This window comes from Pinus tabuliformis, chromosome X (assembly GCF_031772625.1).
Source record: "Pinus tabuliformis cultivar Carrire ecotype Pingquan chromosome X, CPIR1, whole genome shotgun sequence".
Classification (NCBI taxonomy): Eukaryota; Viridiplantae; Streptophyta; class Pinopsida; order Pinales; family Pinaceae; genus Pinus; species Pinus tabuliformis.
The window spans coordinates 1,418,067,004-1,418,081,971 of NC_142308.1; the positions used below are offsets into that span (position 1 = coordinate 1,418,067,004).

At 44.6% G+C, this 14,968-nt stretch overlaps 1 protein-coding gene across 3 annotated transcripts in view; it reads right to left on the reverse strand.

Annotated features, from left to right (window-relative positions):
- Positions 1–14,968, reverse strand: part of PK3 (serine/threonine protein kinase 3) — a 204,477-nt gene that overhangs the window by 105,981 nt on the left and 83,528 nt on the right. The gene's annotated exons all lie outside the window — the stretch shown is intronic.

Genomic DNA, 14,968 nt, shown 5'->3' on the forward strand with positions numbered 1-14,968 from the left:
AGGGAAATCTTTCCCAGTCAAAGAATACTCAACAGAGAAGGCAGAGAGAGATCCAGCAGTGTCAGCGCAGAGTTAGAGAGGTTGACGTAGGGCCACACAAAGGCAGCGCAGAAGCTAAGAGAGAATCTGAAAATCAGCTAAAGGAATCGATTGCAGAAGCCAGAAGCTGGGGTGTGAGACCGGGACGTGAGAATTGAATTTCCTAAGCAGCAGATTGATCAATCAGGAAGAGTGACGCAGGTCCTAGACAGTGTGACATTGGGATGACGCAAACACTGCACAGAGGCAGCTCGGGGTTGTTCATTCAAGGGCTAGATCAACCAGGATTTCCAGTGATAGTGTGAGGTAATCTCACAAATCTCTCTGTCAATGATATTCTCTGTAACTGGACTGCCGGGAATGTATCCAAAAGTTGTATTCAGAAATTACTACTGCATAATAATACCCTCAAAGTTGTTGCACCGGTTTTCCCGCATTAGGTTTTTCCAGGGACATTTGTCCAAAAACAACTGTCACTTGTGTGGTATCTTTTTCATGTTCAATTTCTTGTTTCGGCATATTATTTTAAATAGCGAATGTTGCAGTTGTATTTACTTCAATATTTACCGTAGAACACAGTAATAACTTGTATGGATTAACAAGTATGAGAAGTAACATCAGTCGCTGCAGTAGGGATTCCAGGTTTAGGAATTTTCACATTAACCTCCAAGCATAAGCTTGGTTGATAAATATCATAAGGGAAAAGACTTTCTTGGAAAATTCTTCCAATTGGTACGAAGGTAAAGAGTGTGCGACCCTGTAGTTATGAAGGTGGCTTGTCCCGTTGTAGGAACAAAGGCAGATGTTGACTCGTAAGAGTGGGGGGAAGGGTATCGTTAACGTCACCATCGTGTCCTCAACCCTTATTTCTTATAGTCACCCCAATTTTAACCCTTTGGCAAGAGTTCAAAAGGAAGATCTCTCACCTAGAGTAGGCATTTAGCTTAAAATTAACCAAGATAATTGCATCTAACATTAATTAAGTGCATCTCATATTAATTCACTTTACTTTTCAAGTTATTCATGATGAAAATACCTTGAATTGATTATTTTGTAATATCTCATTAGACAAGTACTATATCTTTCATTTTGCAAGTGAAGTTTTAGCTTGTTTCATTTGCAAGTTATTTTATATTGCTTCTTTACATGTTTTAGAATCGTGAATGTTTATACTTTGAAAGCATTTCTTTGAGAGTAATTTTAAATCTTGCAAGTGATATCATCTTTTTCTAACATCTATTTGATTGACAGGATTACTTGTGTTTCACTTTGAAACATTTCATTTCTAGAGCAAGCATTATTTATTTTGAAGCAATATTGAAGGAACTGGTTTTATATGCTCATCTTTTATTTATATGTTGAGAGTTATTGAAGTACATTTCATTTCATATTGCTCATTATATTTGCTCATAATCTCAAGTAATTCAAAGTAACCTTGATGTCTCCTAAAAACCTCACATCACCTTTTAACTTAGCTTTTCATTTAGGGGCCACCTCCCTTAGCTTACTAGGGAGAGAGCTTAAACAGAGAGAGTTGGGAATAGGTGACTGCCCCATCTCTTGATTTTGCCACCACCCACACCTTGTGGGGCTAAGGGCTTTTTTCACTAACTTAGGTGTGTGTGCAAGGCGGCAACAATAGCTCCAACACATCGGGATTGATGAGCAAGTTGTTGACATCCTCACAAAACCCCTAGGGAAGGCCAAGTTCATAACCTTCTAAAAGAGTCTTGGAGTCGTGGAAGGACCCTCCCATGAGGGTCCCGCTTGAGTTGGATACTGAGCTCTAGGAGCTCTTGGGGACCTTGCATACTTCTTGGAGCTATGAGCGACTATAGGGTGAGTGGTTCACCTTCCCCTATAGGTGCGTTATGTACAGGGTGAGCGGTTCACCTTCCCCTGTGATACCCCATGAATATATGTGAGAGCATAGGGTGAGTGGTTCACCTTCCCCTACGATTGATGACACGTGTGTAGGGTGGGTGGTTCACCTTCCCCTACGATTGATGATATATGCATAGGATGAGTGGTTCACCTTCTCCTATGGCATATGAGCAGGTTGAGGTTTCACCTTCTCCTGCGGATGCCCCAACATAAATCCTACCCATGTAGTCCAGGACTCCTGAGAAGTACCTCTCATCTAGTCAATGAGTAGGGAAAAGAGGATAGGGACCATAGCACTACATATGGACGCATCGTGTACTATTGTACTCCCTATATCTAGGATGCATGATGTTCAATAACTTGATCACTCAGGAGCAAGTCAAATTGTGGTTCTACCCATGGTTATGTGGACTGACTTTTGTCAGCGGAGAGTGGCAAGGTCTTGTAACTCATTCTCGATCGATTCTTCTTATAATCGTTATTAGTGTTCAGCAAAGCTGAGACAAGATGCAGAGATTGTTCATGATGATAGGATGGCATGATGATGGATGGATTGGAAAGTGGAATTCTCAGTAGTTGAGAGGGAGTATTAAAGTTTGCAACTAGGGCCAAATTCCACTTTGGCCAGCACATTTGATGGAGATGATTATTGCATTGAATTCTTCTTTTCGAGAAAACCAAAATCGACCTAAAGATCACTAAATTTGGACAAAGAGAAATGTGTTTTTGAAGTGAAGCCCACACGTGGAAATTGTCAAAGTCAACGACACCATCATGTAGGCTCATGAAGCCCAAGAGACATGTCCTTTGACCCACATCAACTCATATAAATAAGAGTGTCCTCCAACCTCATTTGGCACCTCATCAACTCAACATATCTTCTTTCCCCTCATTCCATTGGTTTGTACAGCGCAATAACTGGAGGGGAAAATTCGCAGGGCCGAAATCTGATGTTGTCTGCAACTTTGACAAACGTTGACTTTAACTTTCTAGGCTGAATTTTAGTTCGATATTTTGGGCATCTTTCTATTTGGGCAGGCTGCACTATTTGGCATAGAAACCGAGGATTTTGGGGCTATTTGAAAACTTGAAAGCAAGGCTGACAATAGGTTTGACCGCAGCAAGAAGTGCAGACTTTTCCAAGTTTGACTGAGTGTTTTGGGACTGTTTTGAGCTGACTTTGACCAGCAAGAGAGGTTGAGTTCCTCTCTCCTTTGACCGAGCTGTTTTGGAGAAGTTTGACCAGACTTTGACTGTTGTTGATTTTCTGGTTAGGGATGATTTGACCATTGTTAACTGAGCAGAATTGCAAATTTGACAAGGTTGTTTTGGACAGTGATTTGGCAAGTCAATTTTGACTTTGACTTTGTATTATTGTACTTTCCCTCTCTGTTGAACATTTGATATTTATAGTAAGAAGAATTGATCAAGGGTTTTTCCCATCTTGGGGTTTTCCCCTGGAATTAGCCAAATATTGGGGTTCTCTTGTCTTGGTTTGTCTTCTGTGTTTATTGTTTATGTTCTATCTATAGTTACTGTCAATGTGATTAATGGTTCATGTGATTGCTATTGGAAAATAAGTGGAAATTATCATTGGGCTAATAAAAGGACATTGAAGTAATTGTTGCAAGCATGGAACATACCATTGTTATCTAAAATTAACACCGAGATTTCAGGAGGCCGAATTTGTCTCTGGTTGACCAAGCTTGACCTGGGTATGTTTGTGGTCAGTGTGACTTTGTTTTTTTACTAGAAGATCAAATTGTATCTCTTGTTGAATTGAATGATTTCTCTAAGAAAAGGTTGTGTAATATTCCTAATTAGCCATGGCTAATTGGAATATTCAATTTTGCTCAATTTTTCCTTCTATAGTTATTTATCAATAAAAAGCTGAGGAAAGGGGGGCATAACTCACTTTTTGAATAAAGTCACTCCCTAGTAGCACAACGTTGTAACTTAAAAAGGGAGCCAAGGGGGCCAAAAGGACCACATAGAGAAGGGTGCCCACGTAGACACTTGGAGGGACTACGCAGACGGAGAGGAGCACATGGCAAGAGAAAGGCTATGTTGGAGGAGGTGGACCTTAAGGTTTTGAGAGAGGCCAATGCTATAAAGGAGAGAGGAGCCTCCTCATTTTGGCATTCGATTATGTTGCATTTGAGCTAATCACTTCGACTTAGAGCACGTTGGCTGTTTAGCCTGTCTGCAGCACTGTTTAGTGCATCGAGTGTCTCCGTTCGGAGATCTCACCCTTAGCCCCAAGGGACTTCGAGTGCTTGCTCGGGCAAGGTAGCTTCATCAGTCTTTTGCAGGAGGATCGATCTTTGGAGTTGAGGAGGAACTGGGCATTTTGATGACTGCGCAGTCTTGAGAGAGGAGGACGTCGTCTCTTTTGGTAGGAGCTCCGGTTTGGGTTTACGTGGAGGATTTGAGCTTGGAGATTGAGCAAGGGACCAGTCCCTGCATATTGGAGGATTTGGCAGAGTCTCGGTCAAAGTTTTGGAGGATTCTCTTCAGTGGCAGCGCAAAGCCTTGAGGGATAACGTAGATCCTCAAGGGGGTGATTCTCGAGGGTCAGCTATTTTAGAAAAGCTATCTGGGCTTCCCTGGGTTTATTGAGCAGAGGCTGGTTCCAGAGTTTCAGCATTTTCTGAGGAGGCGCATAGCCCCAAATCCTCACTTGATTCCAGCAGTAGCAGCAGCACATCAATTCTCCGGCAGCTTGGACGCAGTTCAGAGAGAGGCCATTTCCTTACCATTCTGAGTGTATTTCTTCACTTGCCTTGTGCAAGTCGAGGTGCTATCTTTCTGATCACCTCTTGTACTCTTTCCATCACTTAGTATAATAAAATGGCTTATCATTTCTCTTCGCATTCCTTGAGTATCTGCTTATATTCCATGTATACATTATTGTATGTTGCACTAATGTTATTTTTATCTCTTTGAGCTTCCCAGCTACTTTACCACTTGTGTGTTTTTCTCCTCTACTCTTAGACAAAGTCTGGAAGGGGCCAGGTAGCCTCCAGATCTCGTCCTCTTTTCAGAGGCGACATATCTGGTAAACGCTCTCCCAGTCCATCTCTGGTTGGAGTTTACTTGTGTTTGAGGGATATCCCTGAAGAGGGATATTACAGTGGTATCAGAGCATAGATCTAGCTCAGCCTGTGGAGCTAGCAGTCTATGACACCGAGGGAGAAGCCCTACATCTATTACAGAGGTAGGAAATACAGAGATATTGAGCATAGGTTGGAGAACACCTACAGAGAGGGAGACTGTGTTCGGGTGGTGGACACAGAACAGGAGGACTCTGTGGTGGACGCAGAGTAGGAGGATCCGATGGCAGATGAGGACAGGAAGAGGTTTGCGGACATGCTCCTCAAATCAGTGCAGGATCTATCAAGGCAGATCGAGGTGATGGGGCAGAGATTCACGGCAGTGGAGGCTAGACAGCGTGAGAACACACAGGTTTTCCAGGTTGGTGAGGGATCGGGTACATCCCACCATTTGCCAGAGCAGGGTGCCACTCAACGTGATACTACTCAGCAGATGGCCTCAAATGCCCCTACACGCTCTACCATGCCCACGCTATACCATGCCTATGGGCAAGAGTTTAGGGATGCTCTCTCATTCAGAGAATTTGTTCAGCTCCAGCGGGATAGTAGACCCTGCAACCATCATAGAGGATACTGGCATTATCATGATGGGGACACCCCGCAAAGCTAGTAGATTCCACTTGCCTACGTTTGATGGTTCATCAAACAGTTCGGCAAGGTCTTGGGTGGAGAAGCTGGACATCTATTTCCAGCTTAACCAGATGTTGGAGACAGAGGCCATCACATTTGGATGGTGAGGCCCAGGACTGGTGGTTCCATGGGATGGTTACACTCGGACACTCCACAGTGACGACATATGCCGAGTTCACCAGGAGAATGATAGAGAGGTTTGACCAGAGGGACCTGGAACAGCACTTTGTGGAGCTGACGAGGCTCAAACAGACCGGGAGCCCAAAGACCTACACTGCAGATTTCTTGAGGGTTTCAGTGATGGTGCCAGATCTATCCGCGGCATGGAGGATCTACATGTTTGTTGAGGGGTTAGCAGAGCCACTTCGGGGTCTAGTCAGATCCACTAGACCAGCCACACTACAGGGTGCTATTAGCAGGACCCGGGACTTACAGGATGCCTTACCCAGGACCTGGACACCTTACCCCCAAAAACAGGCTTTCCAGCCTAAGGGGAAGGATGTGAGGATTCCGCCTCCAAAGGGGAATCCAGGACGAGCACAGATTGATGATGATACCAGGACGGAGCTGAAGAAGAAGCGGTTGTGCTTTACCTGTCAGGAGTCGTGGGCACCAGGACATAGATGTGCTGCTGGCAAAGCACATTTTATTGAGGTCTTCTCCGAGAGCAGTGGGGAAGAGGATGAGGAGGATGATGTGGAGGAAGGAGATAGTCATGCCGCAGGGGATCCTTTGCCACCTCCACCACCACCAGCAGGTGGTGCAGCTTTTCAACCTATCGGAGGGGCCCTTGCAGCATTGCGAGGAGTTCCCAAGTATTTGACGTTGCGCGTACATGGGACAGTACGTGGCCAACGAGTATCAGTTTTGGTTGACAATGGAGCAACCCACAACTTCATCGATGCACAGATGGTTGAGCGGAGATGTATACGGACAGAGAGCTTCGATGGATTTTCAGTTTTGGTCCCAGGAGATCAGACCATGGTGTGTGCTCATTATGTCCCAGAGTTATCAATGACGATGGGCACCTACACACTAACTGACCACTTTTTTGTGGTCAACATTCCGGACACCAACATGATACTGGGTGTTCAGTGGCTTATCACTCTATGGAAGGTCACGACAGATTGGAAGGCCTTAGAGATGGAGTGGGATGATGAGAAGACAGGGAGGCATGAGAAGATACAGGGACAACACACATATCCGCCTCAGACTGTTTCGGCTCATCGGATGGAGGCAGTCTTCCAGAAGGGAGACGTAGAGTGGGCAGTGGAGCTGCGTGCATCAGAGGCAGGGACTACAGGGCAGACGGTGCACCCAGAGATACAGTCCATCCTTAACCAGTATGCCACAGTGTTTGGGGAGATTCCATCGGGACAGCCACCGGACCGGGGGTTTGAGCACACCATTGAGCTTGAGCAGGGCATACAGGCAGTGATTACTACCCCCTATAGGCATCCCAAGGCCTATCGAGATGAGATTGAGCAAGCCATTCAGGAGTTGTTGGCTCTTGGGCACATTCGGCCGAGCACGAGTCCTTTTGCTTCTTCCGTGGTGTTGGTGAAGAAGAAGGGCAGCACATTGAGGATGTGCATTGACTACAGGGCCCTAAACAAGAAGACACTGAAGAACAGGTACCCCATACCCAGGATCGATGGGTTGATGGATGAGTTGAGAGGAGCACAGTTGTTCTCAAAGATTGATTTGAGATCTGTGTACCATCAGATTCACGTGAGGGAGCAGGACATTCCCAAGACCGCCTTCAGGTGTCACTATGGGCACTTTGAGTTTTTGGTGATGCCCTTCGGGCTAACTAACGCCCTAGCTACATTCCAGTCCTGCATGGATCACATCTTTCGCAGTCACTTAAGGAAGTTTGTGTTAGTGTTCTTTGATGATATCCTCATTTACAGCAGGACTTGGGAGGAGCATCTCCAACACATTGAGACAGTGTTGCGCATCTTGGAGGAGCAGCAGTTCTATGCCAAGCTCTCCAAGTGTGAGTTTGGGTTGACAGAGATGTTGTACTTGGGACACATCATAGGGGTGGACGGAGTGAGAGTCCACGAGGAGAAGATCAAGGCCATCAGAGATTGGTCGGAGCCGAGGAACGTGACAGAACTTCGGGGATTCATTGGCATTTGTACTTACTACCGAAAGTTCGTCAAGAGTTTCTCACAACTTGCTGCACCCCTGACAGATCTGACGAGGAAGGCGGCATTCAATTGGTCAGACACAGCGCAGCGAACCTTTGACAGGCTCAAGGAGGTTATGAGCAGCTACCCAGTGCTTGCATTGCCAGATTTTTCGCAGCCATTTGTTTTGGAGTGTGATGCGTCGGGAGAGGGGATCGGCGCAGTGTTGATGCAAGGAGGTCACCCTATAGCCTTTGAGAGCCGGAAGCTCCTTCCGCACAATTGTTTGTATTCAATATACGACAAGGAGATGCTGGCCATTATGCATGCATTGGCCAAGTTCCGGCAGTATTTAGTGGGTAACAAGTTCAGGGTGAGGACTGATCACAATAGCCTCAGGTTCTTTTTGGAGCAGAAACAACTACAGGAGAGGCAGCAGAAGTGGATCAGTAAGATCCAAGCGTATGACTTTGACATTGAGTATGTCAAGGGTAAGAACAACGTGGTAGCAGATGCCCTTTCACGTAGACCAGCCATGTTGTCTCTTATGAGCTTGGACACAGACTGGAGGGCTCGACTCTTAGTAGAGTACTCCAAGGACAGATTTGCATGTGAGGTTCTGGATGGGCAGGTGGCGGATGACAAGTACAGGGTGGTCAATGAGATCATCTACTACAGGGACCGGATCTTCTTGACTAAGGGATCTCAGCTCAAGAAGAAGATACTTCAGGCATCACATGATTCACCATTGGCCGGCCATCAGGGGTTTACCAAAACCTACAGGGCCATTAGAGAGAGGTTCTCATGGAAGGGCCTCAAGGAGGACGTACTCCAGCATATCCGGGAGTGCGATATTTTCCAGAGGAACAAGGGGGAGATGAGCCATCCCGTAGGATTATTGCAGCGTCTTCCCATTCCGGAGGGAAAATGGGAGTGTATTTCGATGGACTTCATCACAGGGTTGCCCATGGTACAGGGCAAGGATTGTATCTTTGTCGTCATTGATCGACTGAAAAATCCGCACATTTTTTCACCATATCCACACTACACAGTAACGCAGGTGACCGAGCTGTTCTTCAGAGAGGTCTTCAGGCTACATGGTCTTCCTAAGACCATCATCAATGACAAGGACAGCTGTTTCATGGGCGGGGTTTGGCAGGAGCTTTTCCAGTTGGTGGGGACGGAGTTGACACCGAGTAACAGTTATCACCCACAGATGGATGGACAGACAGAGATAGTTAACAAGTGGCTAGAGGGCTACTTGCGTAACTATGTCAGTGGACAGCAGCGAGCATGGCTGAAGTGGCTGCATCTGGGGGAGTACTGCTACAACACTACACATCACATGTCCATTGGTACGTCACCATTTTATGCCTTGTATGGATATCATCCTTTATCATTTGCTGACGTGGTGTTTGGTGCTAGCAAGGCTCCGAGAGCCAAGATTTGGATCCAAGAGAGTCAGGATATTCTCCGAGCTCTCAAGGATAATATGGCTATAGCGCAAAACCAGCAGAAGCTGTATGCTGACAGCGGTCGAGTGGAGAGGCAGTTTGAAGTAGGGGACTTGGTCTACCTACGATTACAGCCATACCGACAGTCGTCACTGAAGCAGAAGGGGGCTGAGAAGCTCAAGCCCCGCTTTTATGGGCCATACAGGGTGATACGCAGGATTGGACAGGTTGCGTATGAGTTGGAGCTGCCCCAAGGCAACAAGATTCATAACGTTTTTCATGTATCATGCCTAAAGAAGGCATTGGGGCAGCAGGTGACAATGACAGATGAGCTACCACCCACGGATGATGAGGGGCATTTGGTGTTGCAGCCAGAGGCTATTATTAGAGGCAGCTGCGGAGCAGGACGGTCTTGGAATTCTTGGTAAGGTGGAAGAATTTACCAGATGAGGATGCCACTTGGGAGAGTGAGAAAATTTTGCAGCATCCATCACTTCAGTTGCTTGAGGACAAGCAACATTTTGCCGGGGAAGACTGTAATATTCCTAATTAGCCATGGCTAATTGGAATATTCGATTTTGCTCAATTTTGCCTTCTCTAGTTATTTATAAATAAAAAAGTGAGGAAAGGGGGACATAACTCACTTTTTGAATAAAGTCACTCCCTAGTAGCACAACGTTGTAACTTAAAAGGAGAGCCAAGGGGGCCAAAAGGACCACGTAGAGAAGGGGGCCCGCATAGACACTTGGAGGGACTGCGCAGATGGAGAGGAGCACGTGGCAAGAGAGAGGCTACGTTGGAGGAGGTGGGCCTTAGGGTTTTGAGAGAGGCCAACACTATAAAGGAGAGAGGAGCCTCCTCATTTTGGCATTCGATTATGTTGCATTTGAGCTAGTCACTTCGACTTAGAGCACGTTGGCTGTTTAGCCTGTCTGTAGCACTATTTAGTGCATCGAGTGTCTCCGTTCAAAGATCTCACCCTTAGCCCCGGGGGACTTCGAGTGCCTACTTGGGCAAGGTAGCTTCATCAGTCTTTTGCAGGAGGATCAATCTTTGGAGTTGAGGAGGAACTGGGCATTTTGATGACTGCGCAGTCTTGAGAGAGGAGGACGCAGTCTCTTTTGGTAGGAGCTCCGGTTTGGGTTTATGTGGAGGATTTGAGCTTGTAGATTGAGCAAGGGATCAGTCCCTGCATATTGGAGGATTTTGGCAGAGTCTCGGGCAGAGTTTTGGAAGATTCTCTTCAGTGGTAGTGCAAAGCCTTGAGGGATAGCATAGATCCTCAAGGGGGTGATTTTTGGGGGTCAGCTATTTTAGAAAAGCTTTCTGGGCTTTTCTGGGTTTAACGAGCAGAGGCTGATTCCAGAGTTTCAGCGTTTTCTGAGGAGGGGAACAACCCCAAATCCTCACTTGATTCCAGCAGTAGCAGCGACACAACAGTTCTCCGGCAGCTTGGACGTAGTTCAGAGAGAGGCCATTTCCTTACCATTCTGAGTGTATTTCTTCACTTGCCTTGTGCAAGTCGAGGTGCTATCTTTCTGATCGCCTCTTGTACTCTTTCCATTACTCAGTGAAATGGCTTATCATTTCTCTCCGCATTCCTTGAGTATCTGCTTATATTCCATGTATACATTATTGTATGTTGCACTATTGTTATTTTTATCTCTTTGAGCTTCCCGGCTACTATACCACTTGTGTGTTTTTCTCCTATACTCTTAGACAGAGTCTGGAAAGGGCCAGGTAGCCTCCAGATCTCGTCCTCTTTTCAGAGGCGACATATCTGGTACACGCCCTCCCAGTCCATCTCTGGTTGGAGTTTGCTTGTGTTTGAGGGATATCCCTGAAGAGTAATATTACAGGTTGCTAGGTTTTACCCCATGTGGATTTTCCTAGGGTAAATATTTGTGTCTCTTGTGTTTGGCTTATCTCTTTATGATCCTACTGTCATGATTTGTTCTACTATTGAGATCTTTTGTGTAATTGCTTAAGGATGAATCTGAATACAAAAGGATTTAACTAAGAAATCATTAGAAGTAATTATCAGATTAGGTCTGGAAAAATCAACATGGTTTCAAAGCAAGGTTTATGGAGCAACCATTAAAAGTGTAACCAAGGATGGTCAAGACAAGTCATGATCAGGATGGTTTTGGTTCTGTATAAAGTTCAAGATGATAAAAGATTGTTTTGGGAAATCCAAGACTTTGATTGTGTCCTAGAAGAGAGACAAAATCTTTTTGCTAGACAAGGAAGATACTCTACTTAGTCTCTGATCAATTTGCAAAGAATTTAAGTTCTGTTTATAGGGCCAAAAAAGTCTGGAAAAACCTCAATACTAATTGCAGAAGACCAAAAGGCCTTAGTATGATAGCAACAAAACTTGTCAAGTTTATCTGTCAAAATATAAAGCACAATAACTACGGTTACATTAACTATCATGCCTGAACACCTGGGTTATTGGATGAGCTTATGAAGCTTAGCAATAGTTTTCTAGAGCCATTGATTCTTCAATCTTCATATTGTTACAGCCAGACCATTTTACATTGATGATTGATGTGTTTGCATTAGTATCATAAGCAGAAAAGAAAATTTCTTCTAAAGTGAGTGGCAAAAATTTTTGAGATCACAAATCTAATGCTGATGAGGTTCCTATGAAAAGGTTTAGACTGCTAGCATTCCTGTGCAGAAAGCATATAATAACATTTGGTTCCTCCACATCAAGTTTTGGAAGGATCCAGTCAGAGTGACCAGGATGAGGATCAAAATTTATCTAAAGACCCTTTGCAAGATTGATCTGTGTATTTTTGCATGCATTGGGAGGATGGCTATAATCCATTTGTGATGAAGGGTTCCTGGAAGAGAAACCTTCATCCCATGAGAAAATTTCTCATAATATTTCAGATTTTTAAAAGGGTTTAGTAAAGAGGGAACCAAGGCTAGCCTTTGTTGGCCACACATTTAGGACCATGTTTGGCAGCAGAGAAATTGTGGTCAAGACCTCTTTCAAGGCTATTGAAGAGCATAAACTGGTTGTAGATGTGTTGTGGCTACAAATTTGATAGACTGATTAAGGCAGAGCTGAAACAATATGGAAACTAATAATGGCACTAACAAGTTCTTGACTGAAGAATTCAGATAGCGAATGCAAGAATCGGTGGAGGCCAAGAGCCTCTTTTCTATGAGCAGAAACAAGCATAATCTTATGAATACCATCCAAGACATTGGTTATATAGACATTGCTTGGGCTATTAAGAGCTATGATATGAGAAGATGTGTTGGTCTGATAGACAAGGTCAAGACTCCACAGAATTGATCGTTGACTCCATTGTTATTCGCATTGCTCGGCAATAGACCATTGTTCTATAATTAATCGTTGATTGAAGTGTAGCTACATGTGCAAGTATACAGAGCAGTTAAATGTGGGTTTGATAAAGGCACAAGAGCTTACAACTTTGTGTTTGATCTGATGATTATGGGTCTGATTTAATAAGGTGCGAGTACATTGCGTGAAAATCATACTGATATGATTCAGTGCATGCGTAGATGAGCAGATATGTCTCAAAGTTTGTTGATCTAAATGTGTAAGACCCAGTGCATGGTTGATCTGGAATAAAGTCTAAATCTGGGAACCTTGAATGTTGTTGACTGATTGTCCTAAATGGTTCCATACTGGAAGGAGTCAAAAAATGTGTAACTAGGTTCGGTCTTCATAAATATGAAATGTACTTTTGATTCTTGTAAATTGTAAAATGAAAGAAAATTATTATTATTACTATTGGAGCATGGATTTCATGCTCAAGGTCTTTTATTTTATAGGTTAAGCACCCACTCAGTGCTTCTAGGGTTTGTCCTAGGTCAAGAAGTCAAAAAAGCCATTTTCATAAGTTGAAGACCCCTTCGAGCACATTGTAATTTGTAAAGAATTTTATTTTTGTCATTAAAAGTGTCAAAATACCCTCCAAGACCAAGTTGGCCTAGCAACTGGCAAGTCGACCTAAAAGGAAGAGCCATGTCCACCTTGAAGAGCCTATATATAGGAGGAAACTTGACCTCCTTGAGACACATTCATCCATCACTCATTCTAGCAAAGGAGGGAGAAGAAGGAAGAGGACGAAGAAGGCTTTTGTTTGGGCTATTTCTCTCTCACATGTGCAAAGGAGGACTAGGATTTCTGCAGCAGATCTAGGGTTTTCATCTACAAGTTTGATCTTGGAGAAAAGAAGGCAAGAAGGTCAAGCGAAGGTCACCAGAGGTCATCCTCAAGCTCCAGCAGTTAGAGAAAGGCAATAGGAGGTCTAAGGAAGCCTTGGAAGGCCAAACGAGGCTCACACATGTGGCAGCAGCAACTACAATAAGGCTGAAAATTTCAGGTCTACAGTGGATGCAAAATTTTGCAACAGAAGGTCAAAGAAGAGCTACTGGAAGAGATTTGACTGGGTTTGACTGGATCAAGGTTAACACATCATCCGAAGAGGTTGGTCTTGGTCTTGGAGGGTATTGGTTTCAATCTTCAGGTCTTAGAATTCATCAATTAAAGAATTTATAAGGAAGAGAAGAGATTTGCATGTTTTCCTCTCAAGTGGAAAGGTCTTGGCAACAACTACAACTGAGAAGCATCCAAAATACTACAACAACTGCAACTGAGAAGCATCCAAAATACTGAAACATTTATGTTCAGTATGAGGCATTTGTCTCCCTAGTCTCTGGCTGCTACTAGCATTTGCACTATGATTAAATAATTTGCATTGTTGTTGACTCTGCTATTGAGCCACCTGCTATGCTGCCAACACTGCACTGCGCTCCTCTACATCTAACTACCACTAGTCTGCCACTATCACTCTGGTTCTGATTGCATCAACTGCCACTGATCTATCCTGCTACTGAAGACTGTGGGCCCTGCCCAAACTCTATAACTCTTTGGAGCTACAACTCCAAGTCACCCCACCTCACTCTTGGAGGTATGGCTACCAACATCGCAAAGTCTTCCTCCAACCTAGAGGACAACTTGTTGATTTCAACTAATGCTTCTTGTTGGTCCTGCTTCTCTGACTTGTCCTTCTTCCTAAGAGGAACTGCGTGTTGTAGTGACTGAGCTCACCACATTTGAAGCACTTGACCTTTGACAAGTCCTTCCTTCTTTGTTCCCCTTGCCCCTAACTGGGACAGTTTGATGTGAGGGCCACATTTTCCTCCTCCTCCTTCACCACCTTTGATCTGTTGTTATTGTTGCCACTGATGGAGCTCTTTAACAGAGCTCGCCTCAACTCCTCCTGCTGCAAGTCTGACCGCAGCCTGTCCCATTCTAGTAGTTTGTCTCTGCCCAATATACTTTGGACAAAAACTCACCACTCCTCAGAGACATTGTTCAGTGCCAATCTCACTAGCTTTGTTGGTTGAGGCGTTGCCCTAACACTGCAAGCTGGTCTCGGACTAAATCCTGGTGAGGAAGGGATCTTAGCCTTCCCCCTTCTGCATCCTGATGCATCTCATCTTTTCTATTAGGAACATCTTCCATTGCTTGGAAGTGCCCTGATATAGTGTGGACAAAGCATCCCACATCTCTTTGGTAGTATCCGTGCCAATTATGTGTGAGACTATATGGTCCCGGACTCCATCCGGAATCAACCGCTTTGCCTTCATCATTTCCTTCCTGTATTCTTTTAGCTGATCTGCATCCTGGGGAACTGCCACAACACTGTCTATGTAGAGCTTCAAG